The sequence below is a fragment of the Meleagris gallopavo genome, chromosome 3, assembly GCF_000146605.3.
Source record: "Meleagris gallopavo isolate NT-WF06-2002-E0010 breed Aviagen turkey brand Nicholas breeding stock chromosome 3, Turkey_5.1, whole genome shotgun sequence".
NCBI classification, from domain to species: domain Eukaryota; kingdom Metazoa; phylum Chordata; class Aves; order Galliformes; family Phasianidae; genus Meleagris; species Meleagris gallopavo.
This window is the reverse complement of record NC_015013.2, coordinates 89,038,237-89,044,440: the sequence shown is the minus strand read 5'-3', so window position 1 is coordinate 89,044,440 and position 6,204 is coordinate 89,038,237.

Sequence of the window (6,204 nt, the reverse complement as noted above, 5' to 3'; positions counted from 1 at the left end):
GGATAAAAAAGAAGAAGGAGGGGGGTTAAGCAGGGATTTTCTTCCAAAGGAGAGCCTAATTACAGGAAGATGCATAGAAAAGTGTGCGGCATAGGACGGTGGGAGTAGGAAAGCCAGAAGGAACAATGGAAAGAAGCTTGGTGGGAACAGGAAACTGGACTACCAAGAGAGACTGTGATCAGATAGGGAGCTGGGGATGCCTTGTGAGGGAATAGGAAACATTTATTACTGTGCAGTTTTTATCTCAAGCCTTTTTTAACACTTGGTATCAATTAACACTTATCTGTGCCCTGCAGCAAGATGGTGCCTACTCTTTTGCCCACTCCCATTAGCCACTTTCAAAGTCACTGCTTTCCTCAGGTTGCTGGTGTGTGAAGGAGAGAAATCCATATCTCACATATAAGCATTGTAGATGCTTTAAATAAAAATGGTGGTCTCATCTCAGTATAGGGGGGCTTTTGGGGGCAAAAAATTATGATGAGTCAGCCCAGCAGTGAGTTACAGTGCCATACTGCAAGTGTACAGTCACTTCTTGGGGTGGTGGGTGAGTGCACTGATGCTTTCTCCTGATGGATAGTCATTACTCAGGGCCTCAGTGTGAGGTTTATAAACAGGAATTGAGAACTGCTACGAAACTATGAGTGATCTGATTACTGCAGAGAATTATCACTTTTTGGATTTTGGAGCTTCGTTCTCTTAAAACAAGCCATGATATTTCAAAGTAAGATGCAAAATATTGCTTAAGTGGAAAAAGACTAGAAAAAAATAGTCTCAAAAACTTAGAATTGATTGCAGGCATCCCATATAACCACCTAGGAACCTAGGCTTTTGGTTTTAAATTTCTGTACTCTGCAAAGGCAAAAGATAAAATCAGATCTCCTGGGCCATGAGCAGTCTTGTGTTCCTTCATACCTAATCTAACTAAATAAAGGGCCTCTAACCATACCAGCCTGTCTCCCGTATATACAACTGCCAGCACAGGAGGAATGTGAGATGGGCTCCTGCCTCCTCTTATCTCCATAGGCTCCATATGGGGTATACAGTATAGAGAGTGGCATCGCCATGGTTGAGCTGACTGCTCTGTGGAGACAGTGCAGCGGTGAGTGGTTGAGAAATGAAGCTTGATATGGATGAGACCTGTGTTAGGCCAGAGCTCCAGCTCTGCCCTTTGGAATGGTAGTGTAGGAACAAGCAGTATAATTCCTAGCTTATTTTATTCCTGGCATAACATCTGAAGACAGCTAAGGCTAAACACTAGCCACAAATTCAGCAGAAGGCACCATACCTCAATGTCAAGAAGCTTGTAAGTTCATAAATTCTAGGTCTGACATGATTTTTTTATAGGTTGTAGGATCATAGAATCATAAAGTGATCTGGGTTCAAAGGGAATCTAAAGATCACCCAGTTCCAATCGCTTCACTGTGAGTAAGGTTACCACCCACCAGACAAGGTTGCTTGAATTCCCATCCAAATAGCCTTGGAGACCTCTGGGTATGGGGCATTTTCTTAAGTTCTGTTGAAGTTATTTTATCAATCACACTCCGTCTGTTGTTCAAACTGAGGCATAAGCTGTTTGCAAAGTGCCTAACACAAATAGCAGTACCTGACTCTGCTCAACAGAAGTAATTGAAGTAACAATGCAAGTCAGTGGTGGACATCCTCCAGCATGTTGTTCACTGATATCCTCTGTTCTGTACAAGCTCATGTATCACCAGCAGAACCATGGTCTAGTAGGGAGAAGGAAAACAGCAACCCACATAGACAAATACAGATCTTACCTTACTTTAAGTCTTCCTGAAGTTTATAGTGAAATTTGAATGAAAAACATTATTTCTGAAAATAACTTCAGTAGTTAGAAAGAAATATAGGAAGGCAATGCAATCTCCCTGCAGGTGCAGATAACCTTCTGGGACTCACACCTGGGACAAAGAAGGCAAAGTATAACTCACAGACAGTGGAGAAAGGAGGAAAAAAAAATCTCTGAAAAGCTTTCATCAAAGAAATTGAGTTTAGGGGATGAATTTCCCCCATAAATCTAGGAGTAAAAATAGCCAAGGCTGGCTGATAGTGGTCTGAAAAATGAGTTCAGTTAGAACGGTCAAAGCTGTGATGGATAGAGAAGCTGCTTCTTATCAGGTCAGGCCAGTAATGGAAAGGCAATGGGATAATCATCAAATAATTCTTTTTACTACCTATCAGTTACACATAAATGGTTGCCTTACAGAACCAGTTAACTACTGACAGTAAATCTGAACAGAGCCTGTGTGCTACAAATGAGGATCTCCTTGTGCTTCTTCCTTACTCATTTGGTTGTATTTTGTTTTTCTATCTCTACTGTTGATTGAGTTGGCTCTCACTAAGTGCCATTGTCATCTAATAGTGTCTTGATACCTTGGGGAAATGTGCTAGAGATGCCATGCTAGTTTCAAGTGAGACATGCATCAGCAGCAAATCCCCCTCCTGAATCTGATCTGGTTTCCCCAGTGTGACTAAGCTGAGGTGCTTTGGGAGATTTATTTTTCAGATAAGAGTAAAGGTGAACTTTTGACTACAGTGCCTAAGAATAATGCCCTTGTTAATATCATTATTGCTAGGCTACTATTACTATTACTAATAAACGATACAGCATACCTAGCAGCGCTAATGATAAAACAAGAAGGAAAAATAATGAAGATAATTCCATCTCACTCCTCCTGAACACTAAAAGTTCCCTGGCAAGAATAAAAAAGTTAGTCCTGACTCCTAAGCAGCAACTGACTTTGGATAACTGTAGTTTATCCAGTGAGAGGTCAATGGTGTGAGAGAAGAGCAGTATTTTAGACTATTTTTACTTGTTCACACCCACATGCTTAGAGTTGAGGGAAGAGGGTTTGAATGAAGATAAATTCGTCAGTGGGAGAGGATGACCTGGAATTATAAGTAATAACAAGCATGTTATTAGGGTCCATAATGATAAAATTCTGACTAAAGCCTCATTCACATCATTGTGCTCTGAACCTCAGTGATAATTTTCAAAGCAGAAAAGATGTCCATATAGCCAGATGTCTGGCTGCTCTCTGTGTTTACTAGTTGAAATACACTCATTTTGTAAAACATTGACCTTTATAGCGTTCTGAGTCTACCATTGTGCTGAGGCATGTTGAATACACAGAATAGCCCAGTGAAGAGCTTGTATGGCCCCTGACGCCTATTGTTTCCAGTCTAAAGGAGATAAGTCCAGAACTGGGCAGCAAGGGGTACCAGACCGACACAGTCCTTGTTGTTTCCATTTTTTAGGATGCTCTTTTTGTTGAATGGCAGACTTGCATCCACCAGTGAAGTTACCAAGCACTTGTGGAGCAAATAGAAACCTGCCACCATGCCCGGCGTTCCCCACTCCCTTCAGCTGCAGAGTAGAAGACATCAAGCAGGGGCTGTCCCTTTACTATTTTGTTCAGTAGAGTCCTATCTTTTTAGGCTTTGCTGCTATTCTGTTGATGTGATAACTGTTTGTAAAATAGAGATACTCCTTTCTTTATGCATCTCCCTCTCCTTTTATACACACACACACACACAAAATGACTAAAAAAATATGCACCGATTATTAGATGTTCTTTGCAGTTGTCATTAAGCCTTGTTACAGAGCTTCAGCTATTCAAAGCACCACACTATTTGGTGAGGCTCGAGACAACTCATGAGTTTAATTAGCTATATGACTTAGGAAAAAACACAGCTGCAGTTTTCTTGATGCCATGTCACACCACATATCTGTCAAAGAGGCTGTGGGAGTCTTCTAAGAAGTGCTTGCCCTACCATTCAGAAAACCAAGGTCTTTCATTCCCTTTGCTGGCAGCTTGGCTTAATAATTAATACTCAGCATTAAGTAAACATGAGTTAATGAATCCTCACACTGCCCTAAGGCTAAGGCCTTGTGCTTCCCTTATGTGAGACAGCTCTGAGCAGCAGCAATACCTGTTGAGTCTTCTGTAGTTACACTGGCCTAGGAGACTACAGGACTATGATGCCCTCATAAAGGAAAGCTTGAGATAACCAACTGAAACAGGAGAATTTGTTGTTCAGAGATAGTAGGAAGAAGAATCACTAAGTAAAATAGATCTATCCTTCTGGGCCCTGATCTTCTTCACGGAACAGGAGGACATGACCCCTGTACTTCCCAAATATAGGCAGAAATTCATGCTGCCATAAGTGGGGTTGGCTACTATAAATCCAGCTTCAGCATCAGTTATTCTTAAAAGACTGTGACTTTCATGGCAGATTCTCCTTGATCTTTCTGAAAATTTGATGTTGAGGTCTGACATACAGAGTGATTAGTGAGGCTTGTCACTCTCTCACCTCATAAATCAAGAGAAGTAATGCATCCTTGAAAAGTTCAGTAGTAAAGTGCAGGCGCCAGAGTAAAATAGAAGATAGAAATGAAGTCAAGGAGAGCAAATCCAGGTTCATATAAAGGAAAAAATCTCTGTCAAATGATAATCTGTTGAATCTCTTAAGAATATAAGAGGCCCACCTGGAGTCTCTTGCTGTATTAAATAACCATGTGGAATTTGGAAATGTTGATGATGATCTCACGCATCACAAGTCCCTAAATGTTCACAAGTGTTCCTGTACTATGAGATGTTCAATGTGCAAGTGCTGTATCCGAAATTCAAACCTACTGATAAGATGGGCAGACAAACCTGTCTGCTCTGGCCTGATCTGAGACATCTGCTCTGTAGACCTGCTCTGAATGGCTCATTAGCTGGAGGTTTTGAACAACTACAGCAATGGTGGTATTCTGTGAGCACGTCTGATAGAAACTTATATTCCCAAGGCATCATAGAATCACTGAATCATGAAACCATCAAGGTTGGAAAGGATCTCTAAGAGCATCTAATCCAGCTATCCATCTATTGCTAATATTGGCCACTAAACTATGTCCCTAAGAACCACATCTACTTTTACTTGAACACTTCCAGGGAAGGTGACTCCACCATGTCCCTGGGCAGTCTGTTGCAGTGCCTGACAACCTGAACCTCTCCTGGTGCAACTTGAGGCTATTCCCTCTTGTCCTATCACCGTTACATTGGAGAAGAGGGCGACTCCCACCTCACTACAACCTCCTTTCAGGTTGTAGGAAGCAATAAAGTTTTTCCTGAGCCTTCTTTTCTCCAGACTAAACAATCCCAGAAATGTAGGCTAAGTGTTCCAGTATGTAGATTAAGTGAAGCCCAATCAGATTTTTAGTATGTTGATGCTCAAGCAATGGCTTGAAGTGCCTTTGAGGTCAAGACAAAAACTGAGTGTCAGTGGCTAACCCAGTTCACCCAAGCTTGTAGGAGAGCCAAGAACAGGATCCAGATCTTCCCATAACCTCTCATATCTGCACACTGAGCTCAACATAAAACTGAACCACAATTGTGTCTGTGTACTTCCAGTTCTTGTTTTAATGTCATCAAGAGCTGGAATTAAACGGCCAAAACTTTTTTCTTATCTAGCTATGGATGGCATTAATGTCTTGCAGGTTGATGCAAAGTTTGGCAGTGAAGAGACTTGAGGGGAAGATGAGGCCTCTTCATCAAAACAGCTTAATCTTCTGAGTGAGTTGAAGCGGAGCCCACTGCTGAGTGTCATCCTTCCCTGCCCACCTCAGCACTCTGCTGAGGACTAACAAGATGGCTTAAGCTTCCCCTTGTGACTCGGGCTTTTCCCTGATGACTGAAGTGATGATGCAGCAACAGCAGCTCAGCACTGACTCACTCCATCGACGTCGTTGAGAGAAACAGGGGCAGGAGGGAGACCTGTGTTTCCTTCATTTATATTCCAGATTTTCTGCAAAGCTGGCAAAGACTGCCTGAGACCATCTGCATCTCGTGCTAGAGAAACCTTTGCTCTTACTTCCTCTGGGAAGATGCTGTTTGCACCCAGCATCCCTCTGAGTCAGAACTGATTGTTTCACTGGACATAGACAAATGCATCACAGGGGAAATGGGGAAATGAAAATACATTCAAAGGATGGTCACTGGCAGAGTGGTGAATGCCATAGCTTTTCCCACAACACAAGGGAAGACAAGACTTAACAACAGAGGTATTAGTAACATATTTGTGTACCAAAGCACTATGAACAGCTGCTTGTTGCACATCCTCCCCAGCTTCCTGTGGCAATTTTCTTGGGATATTTGATAAATCACATTTGTCTCCAGGTGAATTAAAAAATGCTTTTTTTTT